The sequence below is a fragment of the Oncorhynchus mykiss genome, chromosome 16 (genome assembly GCF_057628025.1).
Source record: "Oncorhynchus mykiss isolate SJ-2025 chromosome 16, ASM5762802v1, whole genome shotgun sequence".
NCBI classification, from domain to species: domain Eukaryota; kingdom Metazoa; phylum Chordata; class Actinopteri; order Salmoniformes; family Salmonidae; genus Oncorhynchus; species Oncorhynchus mykiss.
In genome coordinates this window covers 73,684,220-73,702,550 of record NC_143037.1, presented here as the reverse complement: position 1 = coordinate 73,702,550, position 18,331 = coordinate 73,684,220, and the positions used below count along the sequence as shown (strand labels likewise).

The window sequence follows — 18,331 nt, the reverse complement described above, 5'->3', positions numbered from 1 at the left end:
TTGTCAAATGGAAGAGTTATTGAGTTTCTTAGCTCACACAAGAGGTTTCAACTCATTCAAAATACAACCCTTTTGAAATGGCAATTCTTTGTCGTGACCCGGATTCAGACCGGGGTTCCTGTGGCCACAACGCAGAGTACTAAACACTATACGATCACAGCGAGCTACCAAAGATTGCTTGTAAAGCCTACTCATGCTCTGACAGAGACCTGTACAAGCTGGCTGAAATCTTCATTTAGCGCTCAAAATGATTCAACTGAAGAACCAGTTGAAGTTGAGACAGTTGGTACGTTGTAATTCTTTGAAAAAGTTCCCTTTTTCCGATTAATTGGAATATCTCAATTGCATCCTCCTCACATATTTTCTCCTCTCTCCAAATTCTCAAGACTCATTGGTTGAGAAAAGCAGAACACTCTCCACCAATGTGTTCAATGACATGTTTGAAAAGGCTCTGCTGAGATTCGAACTCAGGATCTCCTGTTTACTAGACAGGCGCTTTAAGCAACTAAGCCACAGCGCCTGCAGCTGCAAATCATGCTGCAGGTAAGAACACCGCCACACGTATTTATATCAAACATGTCTCATTCATTTAACCCATATCTCTGTCTTGCAAAATCACGTCACAAAACAGATGTTATTTACTAATATTGGAATCGATATGGACTCCTTCAATTGTCTAGCAACAGGGTTTCTTAAGCTATGTTTTGGGACCCAAAGTGGGCCTGAGTATGTGAGAGGTGGGCAGCGCGATATCAGTAAGCATTTTGAGTCACAAGCTATTTCTTCTTAATTTCGGTCATCCGAGGACAGTACATTTTTCATTTGGGTCTCGAACTGAATAACCTCAAGATACTCTGACATGGATTCTTAAACTATGGTTTGGGACCCAAAGTGGGAATATCGCGAGATATGAGTAAACATTCAGAATCATACACGATTTCTTCATCATTTTGGTCGTTTCGGGGAAACTACATTTCTCAGTTGGATCTCGAGATTAAAAGTTGTAAAAACCTAAGAAAAAGCAGATGAATCAGTTAATGTAAGTAATTAACCTACCATGAGATGGGGACTTTGTCAAATGGAAGAGTTATTGAGTTTCTTAGCTCACACAGGAGGTTTCAACTCATTCAAAATACAACCCTTTTGAAATGGCAATTCTTTGCCGTGACCCGGATTCAGACCGGGGTTCCTGCGGCCACAACTATACGATCACAGCGAGCTACCAAAGATTGCTTGTAAAGCCTACTCATGCTCTGACAGAGACCTGTACAAGCTGGCTGAACTCTTCATTTAGCACTCGAAATGAATCAACTGAAGTACCAGCTGAACTTGAGACAGTTGGTACGTTGTAATTCTTTGAAAAAGTTCCCTTTTTCCGCTTTAACCAACTAAGCCACAGCGCCTGCAGCTGCAAATTATGCTGCAGGTAAGAACACCGCCACACGTATTTATATCAAACATGTCTCATTCATTTAACCCATATCTCTGTCTTGCAAAATCACGTCACAAAACAGATGTTATTTACTAATATTGGAATCGATATGGACTCCTTCAATTGTCTAGCAACAGGGTTTCTTAAGCTATGTTTTGGGACCCAAAGTGGGCCTGAGTATGTGAGAGGTGGGCAGCGCGATATCAGTAAGCATTTTGAGTCACAAGCTATTTCTTCTTAATTTCGGTCATCCGAGGACAGTACATTTTTCATTTGGGTCTCGAACTGAATAACCTCAAGATACTCTGACATGGATTCTTAAACTATGGTTTGGGACCCAAAGTGGGAATATCGCGAGATATGAGTAAACATTCAGAATCATACACGATTTCTTCATCATTTTGGTCGTTTCGGGGAAACTACATTTCTCAGTTGGATCTCGAGATTAAAAGTTGTAAAAACCTAAGAAAAAGCAGATGAATCAGTTAATGTAAGTAATTAACCTACCATGAGATGGGGACTTTGTCAAATGGAAGAGTTATTGAGTTTCTTAGCTCACACAGGAGGTTTCAACTCATTCAAAATACAACCCTTTTGAAATGGCAATTCTTTGCCGTGACCCGGATTCAGACCGGGGTTCCTGCGGCCACAACTATACGATCACAGCGAGCTACCAAAGATTGCTTGTAAAGCCTACTCATGCTCTGACAGAGACCTGTACAAGCTGGCTGAACTCTTCATTTAGCACTCGAAATGAATCAACTGAAGTACCAGCTGAACTTGAGACAGTTGGTACGTTGTAATTCTTTGAAAAAGTTCCCTTTTTCCGCTTTAACCAACTAAGCCACAGCGCCTGCAGCTGCAAATTATGCTGCAGGTAAGAACACCGCCACACGTATTTATATCAAACATGTCTCATTCATTTAACCCATATCTCTGTCTTGCAAAATCACGTCACAAAACAGATGTTATTTACTAATATTGGAATCGATATGGACTCCTTCAATTGTCTAGCAACAGGGTTTCTTAAGCTATGTTTTGGGACCCAAAGTGGGCCTGAGTATGTGAGAGGTGGGCAGCGCGATATCAGTAAGCATTTTGAGTCACAAGCTATTTCTTCTTAATTTCGGTCATCCGAGGACAGTACATTTTTCATTTGCGTCTCGAACTGAATAACCTCAAGATACTCTGACATGGATTCTTAAACTATGGTTTGGGACCCAAAGTGGGAATATCGCGAGATATGAGTAAACATTCAGAATCATTCACGATTTCTTCATCATTTTGGTAGTTTCGGGGAAACTACATTTCTCAGTTGGATCTCGAGATTAAAAGTTGTAAAAACCTAAGAAAAAGCAGATGAATCAGTTAATGTAAGTAATTAACCTACCATGAGATGGGGACTTTGTCAAATGGAAGAGTTATTGAGTTTCTTAGCTCACACAGGAGGTTTCAACTCATTCAAAATACAACCCTTTTGAAATGGCAATTCTTTGCCGTGACCCGGATTCAGACCGGGGTTCCTGCGGCCACAACTATACGATCACAGCGAGCTACCAAAGATTGCTTGTAAAGCCTACTCATGCTCTGACAGAGACCTGTACAAGCTGGCTGAACTCTTCATTTAGCACTCGAAATGAATCAACTGAAGTACCAGCTGAACTTGAGAAAGTTGGTACGTTGTAATTCTTTGAAAAAGTTCCCTTTTTCCGTGAAATTGGAATATCTCAATTGCATCCTCCTCACATCTTTTCTCCTCTCATCACTCCAAATTCTCAAGACTCATTGGTTGAGAAAAGCAGAACACTCTCCACTCTGACCTTTCCACCAATGACATGTTTGAAAAGGCTCTGCTGAGATTCGAACTCAGGATCTCCTATTTACTAGACAGGCGCTTTAACCAACTAAGCCACAGCGCCTGTAGATGCCAAGTATGTTCCAGGTAAGAACACCGCCACATGTATTTATATCAAACATGTCTCATTAATTTAACCCATATCTCTGTCTTGCAAAATCACGTCACAAAACAGATGTTATTTACTAATATTGGAATCGATATGGACTCCTTCAATTGTCTAGCAACAGGGTTTCTTAAACTATGTTTTGGGACCCAAAGTGGGCCTGAGTATGTGAGAGGTGGGCAGCGCGATGTCAGTAAACATTTTGAGTCACAAGCTATTTCTTCTTAATTTCGGTCATCCGAGGACAGTACATTTTTCATTTGGGTCTCGAACTGAATAAACTCAAGATACTCTGACATGGATTCTTAAACTATGGTTTGGGACCCAAAGTGGGAATATCGCGAGATATGAGTAAACATTCAGAATCATACACGATTTCTTCATCATTTTGGTCGTTTCGGGGAAACTACATTTCTCAGTTGGATCTCGAGATTAAAAATGGTAAAAACCTAAGAAAAAGCAGATGAATCAGTTAATGTAAGTAATTAACCTAGCATGAGATGGGGACTTTGTCAAATGGAAGAGTTATTGAGTTTCTTAGCTCACACAGGAGGTTTCAACTCATTCAAAATACAAACCTTTTGAAATTTGCAATTCTTTGTCGTGACCCGGATTCAGACCGGGGTTCCTGCGGCCACAATGCAGAGTACTAAACACTATACGATCACAGCGAGCTACCAAAGATTGCTTGTAAAGCCTACTCATGTTCTGACAGAGACCTGTACAAGCTGGCTGAACTCTTCATTTAGCGCTCGAAATGAATCAACTGAAGAACCAGCTGAACTTGATACAGTGGTACGTTGCAATTCTTTGAAAAACTTCCCTTTTTCCGTGAAATTGGAATATCTCAATTGCATCCTCCTCACATATTTTCTCCTCTCTCCAAATTCTCAAGACTCATTGGTTGAGAAAAGCAGAACACTCTCCACCAATGTGTTCAATGACATGTTTGAAAAGGCTCTGCTGAGATTCGAACTCAGGATCTCCTGTTTACTAGACAGGCGCTTTAACCAACTAAGCCACAGCGCCTGCAGCTGCAAATTATGCTGCAGGTAAGAACACCGCCACACGTATTTATATCAAACATGTCTCATTCATTTAACCCATATCTCTGTCTTGCAAAATCACGTCACAAAACAGATGTTATTTACTAATATTGGAATCGATATGGACTCCTTCAATTGTCTAGCAACAGGGTTTCTTAAGCTATGTTTTGGGACCCAAAGTGGGCCTGAGTATGTGAGAGGTGGGCAGCGCGATATCAGTAAGCATTTTGAGTCACAAGCTATTTCTTCTTAATTTCGGTCATCCGAGGACAGTACATTTTTCATTTGGGTCTCGAACTGAATAACCTCAAGATACTCTGACATGGATTCTTAAACTATGGTTTGGGACCCAAAGTGGGAATATCGCGAGATATGAGTAAACATTCAGAATCATACACGATTTCTTCATCATTTTGGTCGTTTCGGGGAAACTACATTTCTCAGTTGGATCTCGAGATTAAAAGTTGTAAAAACCTAAGAAAAAGCAGATGAATCAGTTAATGTAAGTAATTAACCTACCATGAGATGGGGACTTTGTCAAATGGAAGAGTTATTGAGTTTCTTAGCTCACACAGGAGGTTTCAACTCATTCAAAATACAACCCTTTTGAAATGGCAATTCTTTGCCGTGACCCGGATTCAGACCGGGGTTCCTGCGGCCACAACTATACGATCACAGCGAGCTACCAAAGATTGCTTGTAAAGCCTACTCATGCTCTGACAGAGACCTGTACAAGCTGGCTGAACTCTTCATTTAGCACTCGAAATGAATCAACTGAAGTACCAGCTGAACTTGAGACAGTTGGTACGTTGTAATTCTTTGAAAAAGTTCCCTTTTTCCGCTTTAACCAACTAAGCCACAGCGCCTGCAGCTGCAAATTATGCTGCAGGTAAGAACACCGCCACACGTATTTATATCAAACATGTCTCATTCATTTAACCCATATCTCTGTCTTGCAAAATCACGTCACAAAACAGATGTTATTTACTAATATTGGAATCGATATGGACTCCTTCAATTGTCTAGCAACAGGGTTTCTTAAGCTATGTTTTGGGACCCAAAGTGGGCCTGAGTATGTGAGAGGTGGGCAGCGCGATATCAGTAAGCATTTTGAGTCACAAGCTATTTCTTCTTAATTTCGGTCATCCGAGGACAGTACATTTTTCATTTGCGTCTCGAACTGAATAACCTCAAGATACTCTGACATGGATTCTTAAACTATGGTTTGGGACCCAAAGTGGGAATATCGCGAGATATGAGTAAACATTCAGAATCATACACGATTTCTTCATCATTTTGGTAGTTTCGGGGAAACTACATTTCTCAGTTGGATCTCGAGATTAAAAGTTGTAAAAACCTAAGAAAAAGCAGATGAATCAGTTAATGTAAGTAATTAACCTACCATGAGATGGGGACTTTGTCAAATGGAAGAGTTATTGAGTTTCTTAGCTCACACAGGAGGTTTCAACTCATTCAAAATACAACCCTTTTGAAATGGCAATTCTTTGCCGTGACCCGGATTCAGACCGGGGTTCCTGCGGCCACAACTATACGATCACAGCGAGCTACCAAAGATTGCTTGTAAAGCCTACTCATGCTCTGACAGAGACCTGTACAAGCTGGCTGAACTCTTCATTTAGCACTCGAAATGAATCAACTGAAGTACCAGCTGAACTTGAGAAAGTTGGTACGTTGTAATTCTTTGAAAAAGTTCCCTTTTTCCGTGAAATTGGAATATCTCAATTGCATCCTCCTCACATCTTTTCTCCTCTCATCACTCCAAATTCTCAAGACTCATTGGTTGAGAAAAGCAGAACACTCTCCACTCTGACCTTTCCACCAATGACATGTTTGAAAAGGCTCTGCTGAGATTCGAACTCAGGATCTCCTATTTACTAGACAGGCGCTTTAACCAACTAAGCCACAGCGCCTGTAGATGCCAAGTATGTTCCAGGTAAGAACACCGCCACATGTATTTATATCAAACATGTCTCATTAATTTAACCCATATCTCTGTCTTGCAAAATCACGTCACAAAACAGATGTTATTTACTAATATTGGAATCGATATGGACTCCTTCAATTGTCTAGCAACAGGGTTTCTTAAACTATGTTTTGGGACCCAAAGTGGGCCTGAGTATGTGAGAGGTGGGCAGCGCGATATCAGTAAACATTTTGAGTCACAAGCTATTTCTTCTTAATTTCGGTCATCCGAGGACAGTACATTTTTCATTTGGGTCTCGAACTGAATAAACTCAAGATACTCTGACATGGATTCTTAAACTATGGTTTGGGACCCAAAGTGGGAATATCGCGAGATATGAGTAAACATTCAGAATCATACACGATTTCTTCATCATTTTGGTCGTTTCGGGGAAACTACATTTCTCAGTTGGATCTCGAGATTAAAAATGGTAAAAACCTAAGAAAAAGCAGATGAATCAGTTAATGTAAGTAATTAACCTAGCATGAGATGGGGACTTTGTCAAATGGAAGAGTTATTGAGTTTCTTAGCTCACACAGGAGGTTTCAACTCATTCAAAATACAAACCTTTTGAAATTTGCAATTCTTTGTCGTGACCCGGATTCAGACCGGGGTTCCTGCGGCCACAATGCAGAGTACTAAACACTATACGATCACAGCGAGCTACCAAAGATTGCTTGTAAAGCCTACTCATGTTCTGACAGAGACCTGTACAAGCTGGCTGAACTCTTCATTTAGCGCTCGAAATGAATCAACTGAAGAACCAACTGAACTTGATACAGTGGTACGTTGTAATTCTTTGAAAAACTTCCCTTTTTCCGTGAAATTGGAATATCTCAATTGCATCCTCCTCACATCTTTTATCCTCTCATCACTCCAAATTCTCAAGACTCATTGGTTGAGAAAAGCAAAACACTCTCCACCAATGTGTTCAATGACATGTTTGAAAAGGCTCTGCTGAGGTTCGAACTCAGGATGTCCTGTTTACTAGACAGGCGCTTTAACCAACTAAGCCACAGCGCCTGTAGATGCCAAGTATGTTCCAGGTAAGAACACCGCCACATGTATTTATATCAAACATGTCTCATTCATTTAACCCATATCTCTGTCTTGCAAAATCACGTCACAAAACAGATTTTATATACTAATATTGGAATCGATATGGACTCCTTCAATTGTCTAGCAACAGGGTTTCTTAAGCTATGTTTTGGGACCCAAAGTGGGCCTGAGTATGTGAGAGGTGGGCAGCGCGATATCAGTAAGCATTTTGAGTCACAAGCTATTTCTTCTTAATTTCGGTCATCCGCGGACAGTACATTTTTCATTTGGGTCTCGAACTGAATAACCTCAAGATACTCTGACATGGATTCTTAAACTATGGTTTGGGACCCAAAGTGGGAATATCGCGAGATATGAGTAAACATTCAGAATCATACACGATTTCTTCATCATTTTGGTCGTTTCGGGGAAACTACATTTCTCAGTTGGATCTCGAGATTAAAAGTTGTAAAAACCTAAGAAAAAGCAGATGAATCAGTTAATGTAAGTAATTAACCTACCATGAGATGGGGACTTTGTCAAATGGAAGAGTTATTGAGTTTCTTAGCTCACACAGGAGGTTTCAACTCATTCAAAATACAACCCTTTTGAAATGGCAATTCTTTGCCGTGACCCGGATTCAGACCGGGGTTCCTGCGGCCACAACACAGAGTACTAAACACTATACGATCACAGCGAGCTACCAAAGATTGCTTGTAAAGCCTACTCATGCTCTGACAGAGACCTGTACAAGCTGGCTGAACTCTTCATTTAGCTCTCGAAATGAATCAACTGAAGAACCAGTTGAAGTTGAGACATTTGGTACCTTGTAATTCTTTGAAAAAGTCCCCTTTTCCGTGAAATTGGAATATCTCAATTGCATCCTCCTCACATATTTTCTCCTCTCTCCAAATTCTCAAGACTCATTGGTTGAGAAAGCAGAACACCAATGTGTTCAATGACATGTTTGAAAAGGCTCTGCTGAGATTCGAACTCAGGATCTCCTGTTTACTAGACAGGCGCTTTAACCAACTAAGCCACAGCGCCTGTAGATACCAAGTATGTTCCAGGTAAGAACACCGCCACATGTATTTATATCAAACATGTCTCATTCATTTAACCCATATCTCTGTCTTGCAAAATCACGTCACAAAACAGATTTTATATACTAATATTGGAATCGATATGGACTCCTTCAATTGTCTAGCAACAGGGTTTCTTAAGCTATGTTTTGGGACCCAAAGTGGGCCTGAGTATGTGAGAGGTGTGCAGCGCGATATCAGTAAGCATTTTGAGTCACAAGCTATTTCTTCTTAATTTCGGTCATCCGAGGACAGTACATTTTTCATTTGGGTCTCGAACTGAATAACCTCAAGATACTCTGACATGGATTCTTAAACTATGGTTTGGGACCCAAAGTGGGAATATCGCGAGATATGAGTAAACATTCAGAATCATACACGATTTCTTCATCATTTTGGTCGTTTCGGGGAAACTACATTTCTCAGTTGGATCTCGAGATTAAAAGTTGTAAAAACCTAAGAAAAAGCAGATGAATCAGTTAATGTAAGTAATTAACCTACCATGAGATGGGGACTTTGTCAAATGGAAGAGTTATTGAGTTTCTTAGCTCACACAGGAGGTTTCAACTCATTCAAAATACAACCCTTTTGAAATGGCAATTCTTTGCCGTGACCCGGATTCAGACCGGGGTTCCTGCGGCCACAACGCAGAGTACTAAACACTATACGATCACAGCGAGCTACCAAAGATTGCTTGTAAAGCCTACTCATGCTCTGACAGAGACCTGTACAAGCTGGCTGAACTCTTCATTTAGCTCTCGAAATGAATCAAATGAAGAACCAGTTGAAGTTGAGACATTTGGTACCTTGTAATTCTTTGAAAAAGTCCCCTTTTCCGTGAAATTGGAATATCTCAATTGCATCCTCCTCACATATTTTCTCCTCTCTCCAAATTCTCAAGACTCATTGGTTGAGAAAGCAGAACACTCTCCACCAATGTGTTCAATGACATGTTTGAAAAGGCTCTGCTGAGATTCGAACTCAGGATCTCCTGTTTACTAGACAGGCGCTTTAACCAACTAAGCCACAGCGCCTGTAGATGCCAAGTATGTTCCAGGTAAGAACACCGCCACATGTATTTATATCAAACATGTCTCATTCATTTAACCCATATCTCTGTCTTGCAAAATCACGTCACAAAACAGATTTTATATACTAATATTGCAATCGATATGGACTCCTTCAATTGTCTAGCAACAGGGTTTCTTAAGCTATGTTTTGGGACCCAAAGTGGGCCTGAGTATGTGAGAGGTGGGCAGCGCGATATCAGTAAGCATTTTGAGTCACAAGCTATTTCTTCTTAATTTCGGTCATCCGAGGACAGTACATTTTTAATTTGGGTCTCGAACTGAATAAACTCAAGATACTCTGACATGGATTCTTAAACTATGGTTTGGGACCCAAAGTGGGAATATCGCGAGATATGAGTAAACATTCAGAATCATACGCGATTTCTTCATCATCTTGGTCGTTTCGGGGAAACTACATTTCTCAGTTGGATCTCGAGATTAAAAATGGTAAAAACCTAAGAAAAAGCAGATTAATCAGTTAATGTAAGTAATTAACCTAGCATGAGATGGGGACTTTGTCAAATGGAAGAGTTATTGAGTTTCTTAGCTCACACAAGAGGTTTCAACTCATTCAAAATGCAACCCTTTTGAAATGGCAATTCTTTGTCGTGACCCGGATTCAGACCGGGGTTCCTGCGGCCACAACGCAGAGTACTAAACACTATACGATCACAGCGAGCTACCAAAGATTGCTTGTAAAGCCTACTCATGCTCTGACAGAGACCTGTACAAGCTGGCTGAAATCTTCATTTAGCGCTCGAAATGATTCAACTGAAGAACCAGTTGAAGTTGAGACAGTTGGTACGTTGTAATTCTTTGAAAAAGTTCCCTTTTTCCGATAAATTGGAATATCTCAATTGCATCCTCCTCACATATTTTCTCCTCTCATCACTCCAAATTCTCAAGACTCATTGGTTGAGAAAGCAGAACACTCTCCACCAATGTGTTCAATGACATGTTTGAAAAGGCTCTGCTGAGATTCGAACTCAGGATCTCCTGTTTACTAGACAGGCGCTTTAACCAACTAAGCCACAGCGCCTGTAGATGCCATGTATGTTCCAGGTAAGAACACCGCCACATGTATTTATATCAAACATGTCTCATTCATTTAACCCATATCTCTGTCTTGCAAAATCACGTCACAAAACAGATTTTATATACTAATATTGGAATCGATATGGACTCCTTCAATTGTCTAGCAACAGGGTTTCTTAAGCTATGTTTTGGGACCCAAAGTGGGCCTGAGTATGTGAGAGGTGGGCAGCGCGATATCAGTAAGCATTTTGAGTCACAAGCTATTTCTTCTTAATTTCGGTCATCCGAGGACAGTACATTTTTCATTTGGGTCTCGAACTGAATAACCTCAAGATACTCTGACATGGATTCTTAAACTATGGTTTGGGACCCAAAGTGGGAATATCGCGAGATATGAGTAAACATTCAGAATCATACACGATTTCTTCATCATTTTGGTCGTTTCGGGGAAACTACATTTCTCAGTTGGATCTCGAGATTAAAAGTTGTAAAAATCTAAGAAAAAGCAGATGAATCAGTTAATGTAAGTAATTAACCTACCATGAGATGGGGACTTTGTCAAATGGAAGAGTTATTGAGTTTCTTAGCTCACACAGGAGGTTTCAACTCATTCAAAATACAACCCTTTTGAAATGGCAATTCTTTGCCGTGACCCGGATTCAGACCGGGGTTCCTGCGGCCACAACGCAGAGTACTAAACACTATACGATCACAGCGAGCTACCAAAGATTGCTTGTAAAGCCTACTCATGCTCTGACAGAGACCTGTACAAGCTCTCGAAATGAATCAACTGAAGAACCAGTTGAAGTTGAGACATTTGGTACCTTGTAATTCTTTGAAAAAGTCCCCTTTTCTGTGAAATTGGAATATCTCAATTGCATCCTCCTCACATATTTTCTCCTCTCTCCAAATTCTCCAGACTCACTGGTTGAGAAAGCAGAACACTCTCCACCAATGTGTTCAATGACATGTTTGAAAAGGCTCTGCTGAGATTCGAACTCAGGATCTCCTGTTTACTAGACAGGCGCTTTAACCAACTAAGCCACAGCGCCTGTAGATGCCAAGTATGTTCCAGGTAAGAACACCGCCACATGTATTTATATCAAACATGTCTCATTAATTTAACCCATATCTCTGTCTTGCAAAATCACGTCACAAAACAGATTGTATATACTAATATTGCAATCGATATGGACTCCTTCAATTGTCTAGCAACAGGGTTTCTTAAGCTATGTTTTGGGACCCAAAGTGGGCCTGAGTATGTGAGAGGTGGGCAGCGCGATATCAGTAAGCATTTTGAGTCACAAGCTATTTCTTCTTAATTTCGGTCATCCGAGGACAGTACATTTTTCATTTGGGTCTCGAACTGAATAACCTCAAGATACTCTGACATGGATTCTTAAACTATGGTTTGGGACCCAAAGTGGGAATATCGCGAGATATGAGTAAACATTCAGAATCATACACGATTTCTTCATCATTTTGGTCGTTTCGGGGAAACTACATTTCTCAGTTGGATCTCGAGATTAAAAGTTGTAAAAACCTAAGAAAAAGCAGATGAATCAGTTAATGTAAGTAATTAACCTACCATGAGATGGGGACTTTGTCAAATGGAAGAGTTATTGAGTTTCTTAGCTCACACAGGAGGTTTCAACTCATTCAAAATACAACCCTTTTGAAATGGCAATTCTTTGCCGTGACCCGGATTCAGACCGGGGTTCCTGCGGCCACAACGCAGAGTACTAAACACTATACGATCACAGCGAGCTACCAAAGATTGCTTGTAAAGCCTACTCATGCTCTGACAGAGACCTGTACAAGCTGGCTGAACTCTTCATTTAGCTCTCGAAATGAATCAACTGAAGAACCAGTTGAAGTTGAGACATTTGGTACCTTGTAATTCTTTGAAAAAGTCCCCTTTTCCGTGAAATTGGAATATCTCAATTGCATCCTTCTCACATATTTTCTCCTCTCATCACTCCAAATTCTCAAGACTCATTGGTTGAGAAAGCAGAACACTCTCCACCAATGTGTTCAATGACATGTTTGAAAAGGCTCTGCTGAGATTCGAACTCAGGATCTCCTGTTTACTAGACAGGCGCTTTAACCAACTAAGCCACAGCGCCTGTAGATGCCATGTATGTTCCAGGTAAGAACACCGCCACATGTATTTATATCAAACATGTCTCATTCATTTAACCCATATCTCTGTCTTGCAAAATCACGTCACAAAACAGATTTTATATACTAATATTGGAATCGATATGGACTCCTTCAATTGTCTAGCAACAGGGTTTCTTAAGCTATGTTTTGGGACCCAAAGTGGGCCTGAGTATGTGAGAGGTGGGCAGCGCGATATCAGTAAGCATTTTGAGTCACAAGCTATTTCTTCTTAATTTCGGTCATCCGAGGACAGTACATTTTTCATTTGGGTCTCGAACTGAATAACCTCAAGATACTCTGACATGGATTCTTAAACTATGGTTTGGGACCCAAAGTGGGAATATCGCGAGATATGAGTAAACATTCAGAATCATACACGATTTCTTCATCATTTTGGTCGTTTCGGGGAAACTACATTTCTCAGTTGGATCTCGAGATTAAAAGTTGTAAAAACCTAAGAAAAAGCAGATGAATCAGTTAATGTAAGTAATTAACCTACCATGAGATGGGGACTTTGTCAAATGGAAGAGTTATTGAGTTTCTTAGCTCACACAGGAGGTTTCAACTCATTCAAAATACAACCCTTTTGAAATGGCAATTCTTTGCCGTGACCCGGATTCAGACCGTGGTTCCTGCGGCCACAACGCAGAGTACTAAACACTATACGATCACAGCGAGCTACCAAAGATTGCTTGTAAAGCCTACTCATGCTCTGACAGAGACCTGTACAAGCTCTCGAAATGAATCAACTGAAGAACCAGTTGAAGTTGAGACATTTGGTACCTTGTAATTCTTTGAAAAAGTCCCCTTTTCTGTGAAATTGGAATATCTCAATTGCATCGTCCTCACATATTTTCTCCTCTCTCCAAATTCTCAAGACTCATTGGTTGAGAAAGCAGAACACTCTCCACCAATGTGTTCAATGACATGTTTGAAAAGGCTCTGCTGAGATTCGAACTCAGGATCTCCTGTTTCCTAGACAGGCGCTTTAACCAACTAAGCCACAGCGCCTGTAGATGCCAAGTATGTTCCAGGTAAGAACACCGCCACATGTATTTATATCAAACATGTCTCATTAATTTAACCCATATCTCTGTCTTGCAAAATCACGTCACAAAACAGATTTTATATACTAATATTGCAATCGATATGGACTCCTTCAATTGTCTAGCAACAGGGTTTCTTAAGCTATGTTTTGGGACCCAAAGTGGGCCTGAGTATGTGAGAGGTGGGCAGCGCGATATCAGTAAGCATTTTGAGTCACAAGCTATTTCTTCTTAATTTCGGTCATCCGAGGACAGTACATTTTTCATTTGGGTCTCGAACTGAATAACCTCAAGATACTCTGACATGGATTCTTAAACTATGGTTTGGGACCCAAAGTGGGAATATCGCGAGATATGAGTAAACATTCAGAATCATACACGATTTCTTCATCATTTTGGTCGTTTCGGGGAAACTACATTTCTCAGTTGGATCTCGAGATTAAAAGTTGTAAAAACCTAAGAAAAAGCAGATGAATCAGTTAATGTAAGTAATTAACCTACCATGAGATGGGGACTTTGTCAAATGGAAGAGTTATTGAGTTTCTTAGCTCACACAGGAGGTTTCAACTCATTCAAAATACAACCCTTTTGAAATGGCAATTCTTTGCCGTGACCCGGATTCAGACCGGGGTTCCTGCGGCCACAACGCAGAGTACTAAACACTATACGATCACAGCGAGCTACCAAAGATTGCTTGTAAAGCCTACTCATGCTCTGACAGAGACCTGTACAAGCTGGCTGAACTCTTCATTTAGCTCTCGAAATGAATCAACTGAAGAACCAGTTGAAGTTGAGACATTTGGTACCTTGTAATTCTTTGAAAAAGTCCCCTTTTCCGTGAAATTGGAATATCTCAATTGCATCCTCCTCACATATTTTCTCCTCTCATCACTCCAAATTCTCAAGACTCATTGGTTGAGAAAGCAGAACACTCTCCACCAATGTGTTCAATGACATGTTTGAAAAGGCTCTGCTGAGATTCGCACTCAGGATCTCCTGTTTACTAGACAGGCGCTTTAACCAACTAAGCCACAGCGCCTGTAGATGCCAAGTATGTTCCAGGTAAGAACACCGCCACATGTATTTATATCAAACATGTCTCATTAATTTAACCCATATCTCTGTCTTGCAAAATCACGTCACAAAACAGATTTTATATACTAATATTGGAATCGATATGGACTCCTTCAATTGTCTAGCAACAGGGTTTCTTAAGCTATGTTTTGGGACCCAAAGTGGGCCTGAGTATGTGAGAGGTGGGCAGCGCGATATCAGTAAGCATTTTGAGTCACAAGCTATTTCTTCTTAATTTCGGTCATCCGAGGACAGTACATTTTTCATTTGGGTCTCGAACTGAATAACCTCAAGATACTCTGACATGGATTCTTAAACTATGGTTTGGGACCCAAAGTGGGAATATCGCGAGATATGAGTAAACATTCAGAATCATACACGATTTCTTCATCATTTTGGTCGTTTCGGGGAAACTACATTTCTCAGTTGGATCTCGAGATTAAAAGTTGTAAAAACCTAAGAAAAAGCAGATGAATCAGTTAATGTAAGTAATTAACCTACCATGAGATGGGGACTTTGTCAAATGGAAGAGTTATTGAGTTTCTTAGCTCACACAGGAGGTTTCAACTCATTCAAAATACAACCCTTTTGAAATGGCAATTCTTTGCCGTGACCCGGATTCAGACCGGGGTTCCTGCGGCCACAACGCAGAGTACTAAACACTATACGATCACAGCGAGCTACCAAAGATTGCTTGTAAAGCCTACTCATACTCTGACAGAGACCTGTACAAGCTGGCTGAACTCTTCATTTAGCTCTCGAAATGAATAAACTGAAGAACCAGTTGAAGTTGAGACATTTGGTACCTTGTAATTCTTTGAAAAAGTTCCCTTTTCCATGAAATTGGAATATCTCAATTGCATCCTCCTCACGTCTTTTCTCCTCTCATCACTCATTGGTTGAGAAAGCAGAACACTCTCCACCAATGTGTTCAATGACATGTTTGAAAAGGCTCTGCTGAGATTCGAACTCAGGATCTCCTGTTTACTAGACAGGCGCTTTAACCAACTAAGCCACAGCGCCTGTAGATGCCAAGTATGTTCCAGGTAAGAACAGCGTCACATGTATTTATATCAAACATGTCTCATTCATTTAACCCATATCTCTGTCTTGCAAAATCACGTCACAAAACAGATGTTATTTACTAATATTGGAATCGATATGGACTCCTTCAATTGTCTAGCAACAGGGTTTCTTAAACTATGTTTTGGGACCCAAAGTGGGCCTGAGTATGTGAGAGGTGGGCAGCGCGATATCAGTAAGCATTTTGAGTCACAAGCTATTTCTTCTTAATTTCGGTCATCCGAGGACAGTACATTTTTCATTTGGGTCTCGAACTGAATAAACTCAAGATACTCTGACATGGATTCTTAAACTATGGTTTGGGACCCAAAGTGGGAATATCGCGAGATATGAGTAAACATTCAGAATCATACACGATTTCTTCATCATTTTGGTCGTTTCGGGGAAACTACATTTCTCAGTTGGATCTCGAGATTAAAAGTTGTAAAAACCTAAGAAAAAGCAGATGAATCAGTTAATGTAAGTAATTAACCTACCATGAGATGGGGACTTTGTCAAATGGAAGAGTTATTGAGTTTCTTAGCTCACACAGGAGGTTTCAACTCATTCAAAATACAACCCTTTTGAAATGGCAATTCTTTGCCGTGACCCGGATTCAGACCGGGGTTCCTGCGGCCACAACGCAGAGTACTAAACACTATACGATCACAGCGAGCTACCAAAGATTGCTTGTAAAGCCTACTCATACTCTGACAGAGACCTGTACAAGCTGGCTGAACTCTTCATTTAGCTCTCGAAATGAATCAACTGAAGAACCAGTTGAAGTTGAGACATTTGGTACCTTGTAATTCTTTGAAAAAGTTCCCTTTTCCGTGAAATATCTCAATTGCATCCTCCTCACATATTTTCTCCTCTCATCACTCCAAATTCTCAAGACTCATTGGTTGAGAAAGCAGAACACTCTCCACCAATGTGTTCAATGACATGTTTGAAAAGGCTCTGCTGAGATTCGAACTCAGGATCTCCTGTTTACGAGACAGGCGCTTTAACCAACTAAGCCAGAGCGCCTGTAGATGCTAAGTATGTTCCAGGTAAGAACACCGCCACACGTATTTATATCAAACATGTCTCATTCATTTAACCCATATCTCTGTCTTGCAAAATCACGTCACAAAACAGATGTTATTTACTAATATTGGAATCGATATGGACTCCTTCAATTGTCTAGCAACAGGGTTTCTTAAGCTATGTTTTGGGACCCAAAGTGGGCCTGAGTATGTGAGAGGTGGGCAGCGCGATATCAGTAAACATTTTGAGTCACAAGCGATTTCTTCTTAATTTCGGTCATCCGAGGACAGTACATTTTTCATTTGGGTCTCGAACTGAATAAACTCAAGATACTCTGACATGGATTCTTAAACTATGGTTTGGGACCCAAAGTGGGAATATCGCGAGATATGAGTAAACATTCAGAATCATACACGATTTCTTCATCATTTTGGTCGTTTCGGGGAAACTACATCTCTCAGTTGGATCTCGAGATTAAAAATGGTAAAAACCTAAGAAAAAGCAGATGAATCAGTTAATGTAAGTAATTAACCTACCATGAGATGGGGACTTTGTCAAATGGAAGAGTTATTGAGTTTCTTAGCTCACACAGGAGGTTTCAACTCATTCAAAATACAACCCTTTTGAAATGGCAATTCTTTGCCGTGACCCGGATTCAGACCGGGGTTCCTGCGGCCACAACGCAGAGTACTAAACACTATACGATCACAGCGAGCTACCAAAGATTGCTTGTAAAGCCTACTCATGCTCTGACAGAGACCTGTACAAGCTGGCTGAACTCTTCATTTAGCACTCGAAATGAATCAACTGAAGAACCAGCTGAACATGAGATAGTTGGTACGTTGTAATTCTTTGAAAAAGTTCCCTTTTTCCGTGAAATTGGAATATCTCAATTGCATCCTCCTCACATCACTCCAAATTCTCAAGACTCATTGGTTGAGAAAAGCAGAACACTCTCCACCAATGTTTGAAAAGGCTCTGCTGAGATTTGAACTCAGGATCTCCTGTTTACGAGACAGGCGCTTTAACCAACTAAGCCAGAGCGCCTGTAGATGCCAAGTATGTTCCAGGTAAGAACACCGCCACACGTATTTATATCAAACATGTCTCATTCATTTAACCCATATCTCTGTCTTGCAAAATCACGTCACAAAACAGATGTTATTTACTAATATTGGAATCGATATGGACTCCTTCAATTGTCTAGCAACAGGGTTTCTTAAGCTATGTTTTGGGACCCAAAGTGGGCCTGAGTATGTGAGAGGTGGGCAGCGCGATATCAGTAAACATTTTGAGTCACAAGCGATTT

At 40.5% G+C, this 18,331-nt stretch overlaps 3 non-coding genes across 3 annotated transcripts; all 3 read right to left on the bottom strand.

The window, feature by feature from the left end:
* Positions 1-13,748: 13,748 nt before the first annotated feature.
* On the bottom strand, positions 13,749-13,822 carry trnap-agg (transfer RNA proline (anticodon AGG)). The gene has a single exon. It is a non-coding gene; the product is annotated as a tRNA-Pro (tRNA).
* Positions 13,823-16,948: 3,126 nt separating this feature from the next.
* On the bottom strand, positions 16,949-17,022 carry trnat-cgu (transfer RNA threonine (anticodon CGU)). Its single transcript has one exon. It is a non-coding gene; the product is annotated as a tRNA-Thr (tRNA).
* A 973-nt stretch (positions 17,023-17,995) lies between these two features.
* Positions 17,996-18,069, bottom strand: trnat-cgu (transfer RNA threonine (anticodon CGU)). Its single transcript has one exon. It is a non-coding gene; the product is annotated as a tRNA-Thr (tRNA).
* Positions 18,070-18,331: the final 262 nt, after the last annotated feature.